This window comes from Nannospalax galili, unplaced genomic scaffold, assembly GCF_000622305.1.
Source record: "Nannospalax galili isolate Female #2095 unplaced genomic scaffold, S.galili_v1.0 scaffold1387, whole genome shotgun sequence".
Taxonomy (NCBI): domain Eukaryota; kingdom Metazoa; phylum Chordata; class Mammalia; order Rodentia; family Spalacidae; genus Nannospalax; species Nannospalax galili.
The window spans coordinates 1,104,323-1,121,945 of record NW_008355976.1 but is presented as its reverse complement, the minus strand read 5'-3'; the positions used below and the strand labels follow the sequence as shown (position 1 = coordinate 1,121,945).

The window sequence follows — 17,623 nt, the reverse complement described above, 5'->3', positions numbered from 1 at the left end:
AGATCTCTGAGTTCAAGGCCAGCCTGGTCTACATAGTGAGTTCCAGAGCAGCTGGGGCTACAGGGAGACCCTGCTTCAAAAAGACAAAAAAAAGTTATTAATGAAAGATGTATATTGAATCCTGTCATTTATATTTCTGTTCACATTCTTGATATAGCTGTGCATTTCCACAGTTATACCTTCATTGAATTTCTTTCAATGAAAGAAATTGTGTACAGTTGTTCCTTTGTTCAGCTCTTTGTATTGCTTCAAGAACTCTCTGAAGGGCTGGTTTTGTGGATATGAATTCTTTCAGCCTATTTATGTCATGGAAGGTTTTTCTTTCCCCTTCAACTATGATAGACATTTTGGCTGGGTAAAGTAATCTGGGTTGGCATATGTGGTCATTTAGAACTGAGAATACTTTGGTCCAGGCTCTTCTGGCTTTCATAGTGCACTGAAAAAGTTATAATGCTGATAGGTTTTCCTTAATATGTGACTTGTTGTTTTTCTTTTGCAGCTTTCAGTATTGTTTCTTTGTTCTGAACGTTTAGTGGTTTTACTGGTAGTAGCTTTATGTACAAAATTCAATGGGAACAAATAGAAGGAGACAGTCACTAAACTAGGACTGCCTCACAAAGAAAGTGGATGTGAAGCACAGTAAAGTGTTCCCTGGGGAGGAAGGGGATAAGGAAAAGGAGATCCATTTGAGACACAGAGTTATAGATAAACCCAGCAGACATGGACACTTACTGCCATGTTTCCCTAGAATGAGGTGAGGACGAGACTGTGGAAAGAGATGAAGCTTGAGTCAGAAGCTAGAAAATGGAAGACTTTATCTGTCTTGATAAGGACTTTGAGTTTTTACTCTAAGCAATGCGTACTCTTTGAAGAGTTCAAAGCAAGGAAGAGGCCAGATGATATTGTGTTCATGATCACTCTGGCTGTTGTGATGGATACAGATTGTGGGGAGATGGGTTTGGAAGCCAAGAGAGCTGTTAGGAGCCTGCCACACTAGGGCAGATGAGATACCAATGGCCTGACCTTGACTAGTGACTGCCAGGAGGAAGAGAGGTAGTCAGGTGTAAGAGAAATCAGAAGTCAGGGTCAGAGGCAGAAAGAAAACAGGGTGATCGACTTAACCAATGCAAGGGAAGGAGACCAGGAGAAGCAGATTGATGTGATCAGCAGTGTTAAATCCTCTGATAGACCAAGGAGAATGAGGACGGCTATGTCCTTTGACTAAGTACTGTGTAGGATGCTGATGACTGCTTTAGAATGGGCAGGTTTTTTCCTCCAGAACCTGGGCATGACATGATGATCATAATATGGTCTTTGCCTTCAATAGACTTATCTTTAGAGGAAAGGGCTGGGAGTGTGACTCAATGCACAGGCTTAGCATATACAAGGGCTGGATTCTGTTCCCTAGCACATACACACACGCACACACACACACACACACACACACACATTTAGAGGATACATAGGCATTAGTCAACCAATTTCAATGCAGTAAAATTATGGGGACTGAAAGAAAAACCACCATGATTCTAAATAGGTCAAGACAGAGAGATGTTTGTGGAGGAAAATTGAAAGCAGTCAATTAAAGGAAAGAGATAAGAGGATGTGGATCAAGTTTCCAGAGGAGAAAGAATATAGAGCTCAAGAAGGGATAATCTAGAGTTTGAGCCTTGGTTTGCCCACTCACAGGTTGTGAGAGCACAGAAAACCTTGGAATTCCCCTGAACCTTAGCCTCCTCTTCTGGAAAATGGAGGTAAAACATTACCCACCTAAGAGAGAGAGCCATGAGCTAGTTGGGCAGCCATAGGATGATTAGGCATTAATGAGGTGCTACATGGATCCAAGAGCAAAGCGGGAAAGCCAAGTCTTAAAGGAAAGAAGAACATTTCTGTTGTTAAAAGGAGGGAAGAGGGCTCACAACTGCACCATTGTGCCATTGCCCCAGAGACCCTTAACGGTCCAGGAACAGCTTCCATCCAACTGTCAGTGGGTACCACAGAGAAACAGGAAACCTGGAGAGTCTTTGTGCACCTGACATCTACATACAAGAAGAAATAAGGTGGAAAAGTTCTGAATGAGCCAGGCAAGTTTAAGGTCCTAGAAGTCATCATGAGATATAAAGGTAGGAATGAGAGTGATGATCCAAGGCAGCATCTTGCTATGTGTGCCTCAGAATGCTTGAGGATATGTCACTTGTGTTGAAGGAGACAAGTAACTATTATGAGAGAACATTGACTAAACACTGACAGGGATGAGCTGCTCAGCCATCCCTTTGTATCCATGCTGGATTGGTTTCAGAACCCGCCAAATGATTAATGTAAAATGCATGAAGTGCAGATGTTCAAATCCCTTATATAAAATGGCATAGTGTTTGCATGTAACCTACCTACACGTATTTTCTCATAGACTTTTAAAAAAATATAGGTTATTTATGACACTTAATTCAATGTAAAACTATATAAATAATTGTTATACCATATGCTTAGGGAAATGTAAAAAGAAACAAGTCTATATATGCTCAATATAGATACGATTTTTACACTACTTTTGATCTATAGTTGATCAAGTCCATGGATGCAGCATCCATAGATAGGGGTTAACTCTTCTGTACTTCCGAATGGCAGAAGTTGAAACCATTGTCCTTTATGAAAATGGGTAGAAACTTTGAACCCATTGGGTGACACTGATGAAAAAATGGGCCACAAGTTTTGGAAAATAATCATTTTAGTAACATTAGAAAGCCACTGGGGGAGATATTCTGAAGCATCAAAATATAGCTTCTCAGAAATGTCAAGAAGGGAATTTATTTGTAAGTGATTGTTTCTTTTTTAAGATTTATTTATTTTTATTTTATGTGTATATATGTGTGCCTGAATGTATATATGTGTACACATGTGTTGGGGTTCCTATAGAGGCCAGAAAAGGGTATTGGGTCCTCTAGAATTGGAGTTACAGGCAGTTGTAAGCCACCTGATGTGGGTGCTGGGAACTGAATGCAGGTCTTCTGCAAGAGGAGCAAGTGCTCTTAACCTCTAAGTCTTCCCTCTAGCACTAAGTGATTGTTTGTTATAACATATGTTCAACTGAAACTTTCCTCTCCTCAAAAGGAACTTGAGTACTTCAGTACAAAGTGCAGCTGTTTCATAACACATGGCATGAAGTCATTGATAGAACCTGACATCTTCCAGAAAAAAAGCAGAAGGATGGGAAGAAGATGAAAGTCCCTGGGTAACAACAGGAGAATGAGAGCTATCTTTATCCCCAAGAAAGACCCTAATTATACCTTTAATTTAGTACCTCATCTTCCCAACTTACAGCCTGTCAGTGAATTCCATTTCAAAGCAGCAACATATAATGGGTATAGAATTGTATAATGGGCAAAATATGCTTTGTGTTTTATTTTATCAAGAAATGGCACAGGGGGCTGGAGAGATGGCTCAGTGGCCATGAGCACTGGCTCTTCTTGCAGAGGTTCAAGTCCCAACACCCACATGACAGCTAACAACCAACCATAACTCCAGTTCCAGGAAATCTGATGCCCTCTTCTGACCTCCACAGGTATTGCATGACACAGGTGCACTTACATACATTCAAGCAATACACTCATACACATAAAATGAAAATAATAAAATAGGGGCTAGAGAGATGGCTCAGCAGTTAAGAACACTGACTGTTCTTGCAGAAGACCTGGGTTCGAATCCCAGCACCTACATGGCAGCTAACAACTGTCTGTAACTCCAATTCCAGGGGATCTGACAGCCTCTTCTGTCCTCCGTGGGCATTGCACAACATGGGTGCACTTACCTACATGCAGGCATAACACTCATACACATAAAATAAAAATAATAAATAAATATTTTTAACTTAAAATAATAACAAAATATAAAAAAGTTTTAAATTGCACAGGAAACACAAGAGAAGAATGAACAAGCATGTTACAATGTCCTTGACCACAGAAGAGCTTGAAAAGGTATCTGTGTGATAGCTAGATGGCTCAGCAAGTCAAAGCACTTGTAATGCAACCCTAATGACCTGAGTTGGATCCCCAGAATCCACATAAAGGTGAAAGGAGAGAACTGACTCACAGAGTTGTTCTCTGACTGCCACATGTACACCATGGGGCATACACATCAGAGAGAGAGAGAGAGAGAGAGAGAGAGAGAGAGAGAGAGAGAGAGAGAGGAGAGAGAGAATAAATAAATATATAAATAAAGTAATATTTTTAAAGTACCTGTGCATTTCTATTTGTGCTCTTGCATATCTGGCATGATCATAAAAATGTGTTTGGGCTAGCCTGCTGAAGGAACAAAACACAAACTTATCTGGTCTAAGTTGCTCTGGCCAGATAAGCTGAAAGCTAGTCAATTCTCAGATATTTGAGCAAGTTCAGTCAAAGTCAGAAGAACCACCTTGTTGGCTGCCTTAAAATGTGGATAACATATGCTTAGAGTTTGGCTAGAGATATGACTCAGTGGTTAGGAGCACAAATTGCTCTTCCAGAAGACCCAGGTTTGGTTCCCAACACCCACATCAAATGGCTCACAAACATCAGTTACTCCAGCTCAGGGGTCTCAGATGCTTCTAGTCCACAGGTGCCTGCACACACATCAACATACCCATACACAGATATACACACAGACACACATACAGAGAGAGAGAGAGAGAGAGAGAGAGAGAGAGAGAGAGAGAGAGACATACGTTACATACATAGATCAAATAAAACCTTTGAAAAATAAATGCTTAAAATAAATGTATGCCAGCCAGGCGTGGTGGTGCACACCTTTGGTCCCAGCACTCAGGAGTCAGAGGCAAGCAAATCTCTGAGTTCAAGGCCAATCTTGTGTACAGAGTGAATTCCAGGCCAACCGGGGCTATAGAGAAATCCTGTCTGTGTTGTGTTAATAAATATTTTAAAATCTTTTAATGCTAAAATGGGAGTTCTATAAGGGTAGAAACTATCTTAAAGATATCAGTAATTTCATAAAATAGGAATCCCTGTTCCTTAATTCCTCACAGAAACACAAATTTAACAATGATAAAATAACAAAATACCTTCATGAGAAGACCAGAATTTAATTAAGAAGTTTTATTATCTGGGGCTGGAGAGATGGCTCAGTGGTTAAGAACACTGACTGCTCTTTGCAGAGCACCGGGGTTTGGTTCCCAACACCCACATGGCAGCTAACAACCATCTGTAACTCCATTTCCAAGGGATCTGACACCCTCTTCTGGCCTCCACAAGCAGTGTATGACACAGGTGCACTCACAAGCATGCAGACAAGATACTCATACACATGAAACAAAAATAAACAAAAAAGTGTTTTTAAGTTTCATTATTCAGAAGAGCAGGAAACCAAGATCAGCCACAGTGAAACAGTAAGAAAAGCAATTTGACTTTACCTGCCTCAGCCTCTCCTTCTGCATTGGCTGCAGGAGTCAATATAATTCACCACCAGGGGAGATCACAGCTCTTCTTGTGGAAAAGAGAAGGGTGGGATGAACTCCAGTATAAAGAATGTGTACAACAAACCCACAGCCAACATTACTAAAAGCATTTCCACTAAAATCAGGAACGAGACAAGGATGTCTACTTCCTCTACAATTTGTGCCAGTGTGTGTGTGCATGTGTGTGTGCAGTATGAAGTGTGTTTACGTTTGTGTGTGTACATATGTGTGGGTGCACATACATGTGTCCATGTGCATATGGAGATCAATGTCAGGTGTCTTCCTCTATCACTCGCCACCTTATTTTTTAATATTGCGTTTTGTGCATTTCATATAATAGATCTTATTCACATTTAGACCCCCCACTTCCCCATCCATCCCTCTCATACCCCCCCACACTGGATTTCATGAATTCTATCATATATGTTAAGTCCTATCCAGTCAAGCATTTGTACCGAGATGTCCCTCAGTGCAACTTCATTCACTGGAGTCTAGTCAGCCTATCTAGAGTCACTCCCTTAAAGAAGATCTACTCTCCCTCACCCCGAAGTAATCAGTTGCCAATAGTTCCTCCATTAGGGTTGGGGCCTGCTGCCATTTCTCTAATTCTATGTTGGGTTTTTGTTTGATTGAGTCAGCATCTCCACCTTATTTTTGAGACAGAGTCTCTCATTGAACCTGAAGCTCACTGTTTTGGCAAGGCTAACTGGCCAGCAAGCTCTGGATGCTCTTGTCTCTACCTCCGTTGTGCTGAGAATACAGACGTGCACCACTGTGCCCAACCTTTTACCTGGTTTCTAAAGATCCAAACTCAGAAACTCTCACACTTGTGCCACAAGCACTTTACTGAGTGACCCATCTTCCCAGCCCCACTTTCTCCATTCTTATTCAATATAGTGCTGGAAACTTTAGTTAGAGCAAAAGATAAGTAAATAAAAGGAATACATACAGGAATGGAAGAAGGCAAAGTATTCTTATATGAGCATCCACATAAGAAACCTTAAATACTCCACAAGAAAATTCATATCTGATAAACACTTTCTATAAAGCGGCAAGATACAAAGTTAATATACAAAAACCAGCAGCTTTCTTATATTCCAGTAAGCAAAAGAAATAAAGGAAGCAGCTCCATTCACAATTGCCTAAAAAAATTACCTTGAAATAAATGTAACCAAGGGAGAGGAAAGATATTTTCCTTGGAGCCTCTCAGATACAGATATCCAACTGTACACTGGACAATCTCACCGCATCCATCATGTAGGCATAGTACAATCGTGTATATATGGTAATAATTTCCCAACAGATGTCAATGAGTGCTTTCATACATTGTTGGTAATGTTATAAATTATTACAACCACTTCAGAAGACAAGTGCCATTATCTAGTAAAATTGAAGATGTGGATACACTTTAACCTCACAAATTCCAAAGGCACCTGGACATCAAACAATTCCCATACAAGAATATTCATGAAGGCGGGAGAGATGGCACAGCAGTTAAGAACACTTGGTGCTCTTACAGAGGATCTGGGTTCAATTCCTAGTCCATATTGGACAGCTCACCGCAGCCTGTAACTCTAGCTCCAGGGAATCTGATGCCCTCTCTTGGCTTATGCAAGCGTCCTCATAGATGTACCCAAAGACACTCACATATAAATAAAAATGATCAAATAGGGAACTGGAGAGATGACTCAGAGGTTAAGAGCACTGGCTGCTCTTACAGAGGACCAGGGTTTGAGTCCTAGAACCCACATGGCAGTTAACAACCGTCTAAAATTCCACTTTCGAGGGGATCCAAAACCTTCTTCTGACCTCCGCAGGCATTGCATGATATGGTGCACTTATATACATGTAGACAATGTACTCATACACATAAAATAAAAATAATAAAATGTTTAAAATAATAATAAATAAATCTTGAAAAAAGAGACAAAGAAAAAAAGAGAGAGGAAGGAAGGAAGGAAGGAAGGAAGGAAGGAAGGAAGGAAGGAAGGAAGGAAGGAAGGAAGGAAGGAAGGGGGGCTGGAAGAGATGGCTCAGTGATTAGGAACACTTGTTCTTTCAGAGCATTTGGATTCAATTCCCAGCACCCACATGGAGGCTAACAACCATCCATAACGCCATCACATGCACATGGTACACTTATATACATGCAGGCAAAACACCCATACTCATAAAATAGAAATAATAAGTAAAATGTTTTTAAAAGGAAAGAAAGAAAATGTTCAAATGGGTCTGAGGAGATGGCCCAGTGGGCAAGAGTGCCTGCTGCATAAACATGAGGACCTGACTTCAGATCCCAGCACCCTCATAACAAAAGCCAGGTGTGGCTGAGCACGTGCCTATAACCCAAGCACCATGTGGGGTGGAGACAGGAGGATCACTGGGGCTTGCTGGCCACCAGCCTAGCTCCAGGTTCAGTAAGAGACCCTGTCTCAAAGGAATAACACAGTGAGTTATAGAGCAGGACACTTGATGTCCCTCCTATCCTCTTCTGGCCTCTGTGAGCACATGTACACAGGCCTACACACCTGTACACACAGGTGCTCATTCACCCACATACACACAAATAATATTCATAGTGACATTGTTCCTAACTGTAAAAAATGGAGTATGAAATATATGTCATCAATAAAATATATAAATAGATTGTGGTGCATTCATACATTAGAATGCAATCAACAATATAATAAACTACAGTCACACACAACATGAGTGGATTCAGCAAACATAATACTGATTTCTGTCTCTAGTATATAACAGAAAGATAAAATGGAAAAAATAACATGGTGTGGGGATTATACTCTCATGAAATTAAGCGTATGACAGTGATGGTGTGAATGTTGAGAAGGAGGAAATGGAAGTCTCCTGTTGTAAGAATCCCATGCTGTGGAATAAGTGGCAAAATACCATTTCAGGGAGATTGCTATGTTAAAGCACTTGCAGCCCAAGCATGAGGACAGGAGTTCCACATAATAAGCAGGCGGTATGGCGGCCTGCCTGTAACCCCAGCTTTAGAAGGAATCTGACTCCACAGAGCAAGCTAGCCAACAAGACTAGCCACATCTGTGAGTTCTGGACTTGATTGAGAGACCCTGCCACAATAAGGTAGAAGAGTAATTGAAGATGATTCTAACATCCATCTCGGGCCTCCACATTCACGCGTACACACACACACACACACACACACACAATCACACACACACATGCATACCCACACCCTATATATGCATACCCACACACAGTAACACAGTATGCCCACAAACATGTATACACACACACAGGCACACCACACACACACAAACACACACACACACACACGTGCATACACATGTGCACACACACACACGCACACAAATGGGGGAAAAAGAAATCTTGTCATTTGCAGAGAAATGCATGGAACTAAAAGACAGCATTTTAAGTGGAATTAGTCAGACACAGAAGGACTCTCATGTAGAAACGAAATTAGAAAGAAAAGAGACAGCAGAAAACTTGAGGGTGGAAGAGACTCTTCTGGACTAGGAAAAGGATCAGGCCATGGAGGAGGACAGAGAGAGAGGAGAGAAAGCAGAATGGACATAATCAGTGTGCACTGTGTGAACATGGAAACATCACAGGGAATCTCATTCATTTGTAAAACAAACGTGTTAATAGCAGTAATTTTTTTTTACTCTTAAAAACAGTAATGGGCATTGTAGCTCACTCATGTATTCTCAACAGTCAGGAAGCTAGGGCAGGAGAATCACTAAGAATTTGAGGCCAGCTGGGGCAACATAGTGAGTTCCAGGACAGTGTGGCTATAGAGTGAGGCCCTGTCTCAGAGAAATATAACAGCCTGAGGGTATAGCTCAATGGTAAAGTGTTTGCCTAGTGTTCATGAGGCCCTGGGTGAGGCCTCAGCATCACCATCAATATAGATATAGATATAGATAGATAGATAGATAGATAGATAGATAGATAGATAGATAGATAGATGATAGATGATAGATAGATAGATAGATAGATAGATATTTTTTTAATAAATCTATAAAACAACAATAACAAATAAACCCTACAGCAACCACTGAAGTAACAGGCAGGAGAGAAAAAGACAGGGTTTCTCTCAGTCCTTCTTCAAGTCCCTGGAAATGACTCCCCTCTGGGAATCTCCTCAGGCTCCTCCCCTGGAACTCCAAGCATAATCAACCATCTCTCAGCCTTACAGATCAGTGTGGAGCTGGCACTGATCGCAGACTGTACCTCTTCCGAAGTAAAGCCAAGCCCCAGCAGGAGACCTGCATTCCAGTCTGTCACAGTCAGGACAAAGATTTATGGGGAACTTGGAGGCAGGTAAACCTGAGGTTAGAACTGACTCCACATTTTACCATTGACAAACTTGAGTTTATATCCCAGTCCAATCATTTAATGCCTATAGTACCTTAAAAATATTAGTTAGCTTTTCTAAACCTCAGATCTTCACCTATAGGTTATTATAAAAATGTGTTAATCTCTTAGGGTTGCCAAGAGTAAGGAGATCCTACATGAAAAACACCTGTTGCCATGTCTGACATGTAAATACTATCACATCACTGCTGACAGTAAGATGGCTCAAAACCTTTCCTATGCTGTCATGTGCGGGGGACACACAGGGTGAGACTAAGGAAATCCCTTCGAATCTTTGAACCTAGAGAGGGTTGGTTTTCATTTACTGATTCAGACCCAAAGGATGGCTCTATACTGTAAATGAGGTTTAATGAGATCCCTTTGCACATTGTCGAGTCCTTCCACACACTCCTTAAGCACCCTATTTGGCTGTGTGCTGGGCACTGAGGTAGAGAATGTCTTCAGTCTTGTTAGGAGATAGATAAGCACGCCAGCGATTATGTCATGATAAAGACATACCAATGGCTTGGCTTTAAAAGTAAGGAGGGAACTGGGATCTAGAAGGTGGTATGAAGTTAAGAAAGAGCTCATTCTCCCTAGTGACAGACTTGTGAACTTTTTCAAAAGCTGAAGGGGAAGAAGGGAGAAATGGAACACACCCTGAGGCTAAGAGAGAAAATAGTCATCTCTCACGTGGAACTGAAGAAACATGATCCCAGCTGCCACCACAGTGGCTCAGTGAGAAGGGGGAATGGAGTTCTCATGGGGGCTTTTTTTTTTTTTTTCAATTTTGTAGTGGAAGAGGTTAGCCTCATCCCACAGGAAGCACATGATATCTGCAACTCTCATTTCAGCTCTCCCGTCTATCTCACTCTACTGCTACTTAGGACATTAACCCTTAAAGAGATATTTAGTGGGTGACCTTCCTCCTCTGTAAATTCCTTTACCTTGAAGCCTTCAGAACAATCAAGTCTCCTCCATTGGTTTCTGGCTCAGCTCGCTCCGGGTTCTCACTCTACCCCCATTCCCTCTTTCACTGATACATGTTATTCTGTCTATGCTTTAGGAGTCTATTTCATGCCCTTTATAAAATTATAATCCCTACATTTCCATCCACAGCCTTAGTCCTTTATCTGAGCTCTCTACTTGTATGTGTAGCTATTGACTAAAATTTTCTTCTCTTTTGAGTTCCTTAAAATACTCAAATGCAATTCAGTAATTGTAGCTTCTAGAATCTCAAACCTATTCCTCCTTTTTCAGGGTCTGACAACTCCAACATAATCATTATAACTTTTTTTTTTTTTTGGTCTTTTTGATACAGGGTCTCCCTGTAGCCCCAGCTGTCCTGGAAGTCACTATGTAAACCAGGCTGGCCTTGAACTCACAGAGATCCGCCTGCCTCTGCCTCCCAAGTGCTGGGATTAAAGGCTTGCGCCACCACGCCCGGCCATTATAACTTTTTAAAACTTGAAATTATTAATTCTTGTTTCAGTCTACCGATAGGCTGTTGTATGATTGGTTGGACTCTAGAAACTCCTTCTTTATCTTTCCTAAAATCTTTTTTAGGTAGTTATATGACCTCCCCATGTCTCCTGTCCCTTCTCCACAGAGCTGTTATCCTACATAGACTTTGTTGACTGCTTTGTGGTTCCATGTCAAAGAAGTTCTTCACGGAATCTAGCTGAGGAATCCCAAGACACAAAACAGGAAAACAAATGGCACTTCATATGATAGAAGCAGAGCTACCTTGTCCGAGTTAAGGGATTAATGGACAGCCTGTCAGTTTTCTCTCCCTTATAGATAGCCACCTTTTGGTGTACATTTGGGAAGGGATTCCCAAATATATGGAATTCTTGAATGTCTTCCTGGTCACTGTTTCTCCAGAGTTTATTCCCCCTACCCAGGGGGCTTCACTGTGTAGACCAGGCTGACCATGAACTCACAGAGATCCACCTGCTCTGCCTCCCAAGTGCTGGGATTAAAGCTAATTTTCCTCCTTTTATGTACCACTTCTTTCCTCACATCTTGTTGCTGCTTTCCTCTGTAAAGTCTCTTAAAGGCTCAATTATAAAGATTTTTACCACCTTCCCACAAAGGTTGCCTGGTCCTCACACAATCTGAACAATAGATCTTCCAAAGCCTGTGTTATGCTATCTAAAGCAATGCCCTAGAATTTCCAGAAATACATCCCAGGGTGGGTTTGGAATGCCAAACCTACTTCCTCTTGCATACAGATAGTGTCAATTTTTTTTTCTAGTGCTCAGAAGTTGTCTACAGTTATACTCACCAAACGCCAATTTTGAAAAACCATAAAAAGGAAGAAAGACATTTCCAGGCTGTGCTACAATTTACAAGGCTTCTCTGATCTTCAAGGTAGTATTAGCAAAATGACCAGTTGCTAAGTGTGCCTAACTATTTTCCTAGGATTCCAGACTTGCAATTCTAAAGCCCAGCAGGTCCCAGGCAAACCAGGATGAGGTGATAATCCTGAACTTGTTAAAAGAATGCACTCCAGGAGCTGGAGAGATGGCTCAGCAGTTAAGATCACTGGCTGCTCTTGCAGAGGAACCCAGTTCTGTCCCCAGCACCCACAAGGTGGCTAACAACTATCAACAACTCCAGTTCCAGTGATCTTGTGACCTCTGAATGCATTGCACGACACAGGTGCACTTATAAACATGCAGGCAGCACACTCATACACAAAAATTTAAAGATAATAATTTTTTTTAAAGAATGCATTCTGGAGTGACTGCCTCAGTTCAAATCCAACTCTGCCATCTATTAGCTGTGTGACTTGGAACTAGACTTAACCTCTCTATATCTCAGTTTCCTTGTCAATAAAATCAAGGTTTTTTTTTTTTTTTTTTGAGACAGGGTCTCTTGGTAGTGGGGCTGGCCTGGAGCTCACTATGGAGACCAGGTTGGCCTTGAACTCACAGAGCTCCTCCTGTCTCTGCCTCCCAAGTACTGGGATTAAAGGAAAGCACCACTATACCTGGCTCCTCCTTAACCTTTTATTCAGCAGTAAAATACCTGTAACATCTCAAAATGAGTATCTTGTGCATCTACACTTTACACACACAAGGCCAGAAGTGCCCTGAGATCAAGGGAGCGTCATCTGTGTAGCTCTCACACCTGAAGTTGCACATGTCTGCCCCCAAAGCAATAGACACATATATACAGAGGTAGATTTTCACCATACCTAAATATAACCATTTATTCTAACAGCCTCTGATACCCGCTCCTGGTGCCAGCCCAGGACCAAAATCAGTGGGTGAGGGTGGAAATGCCAGCATCTTCAACTTTTCCTACACCAGCTTCCTCCCGGTGGGCTTCCCTGGACTGCGGGAATGACAACCCCTTCTGGTCCTACCTCTTGCCTTCTTCTACATGCCTATCATCTCGTCAATGCCTTGGTCATCCACACAGTGGTGGCCCAGCAGAGTCTGCATCAGCCCATGTACGTGCTCATAGTTCTGCTCCTGGCTGGCAACATTTGTGCTGCTACAGCCGTGATGCCTAAAATGCTAGAGGGCTTTGTGCATTACACTAACCCATCTTGCTACATGGCTGCCTAGTCCAGATGTTCTTTATCTACTTTACTCTCCTTTGGGACTACAGTCTCCTGCTAGCCATGGCCCTAGATTGCTATGTGGCCATCTGCCACCTGCTCCACTATACTGACCTGATGACTTCCTGCCTACTAGGCCTGCTGGCCATTTTTTCCCTGACACGGAGCCTAGGAGTGGCAGGGCCCTTAGTGGTACTAACTACAGAAGCCGGACAGCAGTGATAAGACACTTCACCTGCAAGTACATTGCACTGCTGAATATCGCTTGTGGAGACCTTTCAACAGCCATTTAGGGCTGGCTATGCAGCTGGTCACTGTGACCTTTGATCTGGGAACCACCTATATCCAAATCATCTATGCCGCCTTCTGGATCTCTTCTGGGGGAGCCCAAGCCAAGGCCTTACACACATATGGCTCCCACTTACTGGTCATCCTCACCATCTACCTCTCTGGTCTTTCCTCTTCTATTGTCTTCTGAATAACCAAGACTGTGTCTCAGGATGTCCAGAATCTACTCAGTGCCATAAATTTGCTGTTCCCAGGAGCCTTGAATCCTCTCATTTATGGGGTGAGAACTAAGGAGACCTGGCAACACATAGAGAAAATGCTCTGTGGAAAGGAATCACCCAGGAGATTAGAGAGAAGCTGCAGAGGCTGCAGATCATGAGACTGGAGAGGAAATGACCAGGGTAGGAGGACCTTATCAATCTGAGAAGTTTGAGCTGTGACCTCTGGGAACAGGAAGTAAACAGGCAGTACTGATAGGCTAGAATGCCCTGAGACTACAGACTCAACAGTAGGCCTCTTGTTGGTCAACTATGACCTGTATTTTTTTCCAACCCAACAATAAAATTCCTTGTATTTGTTCACCCCTCTTCATTCATTTTCTGTCTTCTTTCCAATTCTTGAGTCTCCATTAATATGTGGATGTCTACAGCTTCACCAGGAGACACAGAGAGCGAGCCAAACAGACCATAACCTTCCCTGAACACCCAGTTTGAAGCAAACAGTCCAAGCCCTTCTTTGTGGTTCTCTCTCAAGTACAGCCTAAAACTTGACATGAAGTTCAGTGTGACTAAATATGCCTGTCAGGCTTGAGGCTTCCAGTCTACTTCAAGAGCTAAGATGGGTTCTGTAGTCCAATCAGTCATGAACACAGGTGAAGCCCTTGCCTGCAAGCCCAAATCTAACAGGCACATGGGTCCAGACAAACCCAGGGAGTCAAACCCCAACAGGTCAAGTCATGCCTAGGGGCCACAGTCTGAAAGAAGCACAGGCTAGATCTTCTTTGGGTTCTGGTCTGACCCTAAGACCAGGGTAGATTCTACCCAATGGAGCCCCAAATGAGTCAAACACCCAGGCCAGAACCCCGAAGTCTCCACGCTGATCTCAGGCACAGACAAGGTGCTGCTCTGGAACCCAAATCTGGAAAAAAAAAAAAAAAGATCAGATTAGGCCCTGGTCTGGGGACCTGGGTCTGACCCAAATTCACAAGTCAGGTTATCTTCAATGGCTGTTAGTATGATCCCAGGTGTAGTGTTGCATATCTACAGAGCCAGCTACTCAGGAACCTCTGAGGCAGAGAGTACTTGAGCCCAGAAGTTGGAGGCCAGCTTGCTCAATACAGTGAGAAGATCTCAAAACTAAGATAAACCAATAAAATAATAAAGAAACCCTGTTGCTTAAGAGTTCCACAGCTTCCTGTTATCTGTGCCTATCTTTCATTGTATCCCAGAAATGAGCTGTGGTGCCTGAATACTACACAGAACTACTCCTAAGTCAGACAAGATTTTTCTCTTCCTCTGTGAACTGACACATATATGCATACACACAAATGATGTGTGTAGGGGGTGGGGGGGGGTGGGAGGGTGTACTGCTCCAATCAACAGTCATCAATGTACCAGTGTGCTGTCTTATGGAAGGGAAAGCTGATTTTAATCCTGTGGGAACTATAGACTCTCAAAACAGAATAGTAAGGGGCTGGAGAGGTGGCTTAGCAGTTAAGAGTGTACTGCTTTTGCAAAAAACTAGTTTGGTTCCCAGCACCAACATCAGGCAGCTCACCACCACCTATAACTCCAACACCAGGGGAATCTGACTGTCTCTTCTAGGCCTCCATGAGTGATTGCACTCATGTGAACACACCCCTACACAGACATAGACACAACTTTAAATTTTTAAAATATTTTTATTACTTTCATGTGTATGAGTGTTTTGCCTGCATGTAAGTACACCCATGTCATGCAATGCCCATGGAGGACAGTTGTTAGCCAAGACACTGAGCTTACTGGAGATGTTGTCCAGTTGGTAAAGAGCCTACTTAACATGCAAGAATCCAAGTCTGATTCCCAGCACCACATAAACTGAGTGTGGTGGCACACGCCTGTGATTCTAGTTCTCAAGTGTAGGCAGGATCATGAGTTCAAGGCCATCCTCTGCTATACAGCAACTTTGAGATCAGCTTAGGCCTCATGAGACCCTGTCTCAGGGAAAAAAAAAAAAAAAAAAAAAAAAGACAAAAACCAGCTGTCGCTCCCACCCTCAGGCCTCTCTCCGGAGTAAGTCCATTGTGCCCTCCTAGCCTTGAATCCCCCAGCCCCATTCACCCTCCCATCTCCCCCGCTGGTCTCTCCTAGTTTGGATTCTGTCTCATTCCTGATCTTGGGGCCCCAGACACCTGGGGAACCAATACTGTTTCCTGACCCTTTTCATCCAGACCAACTTAATGCCTTCTCTGGGCCCCAGTAGCACTGCTTCTGGGCCTGGCCCGGCACTCACCTCCCCCTGCTTCCCTGGGCCTGCATCACCCACCAGCCTCTTTCTGGAACTTGGGAGCTGACCTTTCCTCTTCCTGATCCTTTGCATCCAGACCAACCCAGCTCCTCAGTGCAGTCCCCAGGAGTCCTTGGGGCCTCTTCCCACCCCATCTGCCTTTGCATCTCTGGGTGGCACGGCCACCAGCTACCCTAGACCAGCACCTTTTCTGGGCCAGGCTCCCAGGCCAGTCCAACCCCCAAATTCCTGAGGCCAAAATCAGTCCTGGAGGGATCCAGACCTTAGGAGAAAGCCTGAAATCATCTGACCCTCATCTGATCTGGGTCTCTGTGGGAACTTCTGAAGACAAAATCAATCCGGCCATTCCAATATAAAATCAAGAGAGAGAACCAGAAGCTTAGATGAACCAGCTTTTCATGCCAAAAAAGTAAACCACAAAGTCACATAAAGTTCACAAAAAGAAGCAGACCTAAATTTGAAGGCCTGAGTCTCACAAAAGAACCAGAAACTACAAAAGAAATTCACATCAAAATCACAGATAAAAATTAATAACATGAAAAACCAAAATAACATATCCCGACCAGATACCAATAGTCCTCTAGAGGAGTACGATGAGAACCCCCTAGAGATAATACAGGACATGGAACTCAAAAGAATAATTATAAACATGATAAAAGAATTCAGTGAATTTAAAGAACAAACAAAAATACAAACAGAAACATAATTCAAACTAATTCTCATCTCAGAATCATAAACAACAAAAGAAATTCCCATGCTAAAAATCACAATAAAAGACTAATAAAATGGAGAGCCAAAACTCTATGTCCCCACAAAATTCCACCAGTCCTGTAGAAGAGTTCTACAAGGAGAACCCCCTAGAGAACATGACCTTTGGCATAGTTACCTGGAGTAAAAACTACCCCCAGGTTTTTTCTATATGATAATCAGGTATTGCCTGGTAGTCGGATGATAGGAGCCTACTGCCACATGTAAATAAAGCATACTATGAGCACCTATCAGCTGAGCCATTGGCTACTGCCTCCACACTATATTTTCCCTAGTTCTCCCACTAAATAAACAGAGCCATTTCACTGAATCTAGAGCTGTTTCACTGAGTCTGGAGCTGTTTGCATCACTGAACCTGCCTCCCCGAAGGGCTTTCTTCTGTCAGTGCTCACTGGTTGTCCTGACCCCGTTCGTCGCTTCTGCTCCCCCTGCCCTCGCAGACTGGTGGCCAATGACCCGCGAAGAGAGGGAGAGACCCCCGCACTCAACAACAGGATGAAAGAAATGGAAAACAGAGTATCAAGACTGGAAGATAAAGTGGACGAACTAAACCACTCAAGCAAAGATTATGAAAAATTTAAGAAATCACAAGAATGGAATATGCAGGAATTGTGTGACTCCATAAAAAGACCAAACATATGAATCATAGGCATACAGGAAGGGGAAGAATCTCAAGATAATGGCAT

At 42.8% G+C, this 17,623-nt stretch overlaps 1 pseudogene; it reads left to right on the top strand.

Moving 5' to 3' along the window:
- Positions 1-8,431: 8,431 nt before the first annotated feature.
- On the top strand, positions 8,432-14,043 carry LOC108491802 (annotated as a pseudogene).
- The last annotated feature ends 3,580 nt before the right edge of the window (positions 14,044-17,623 follow it).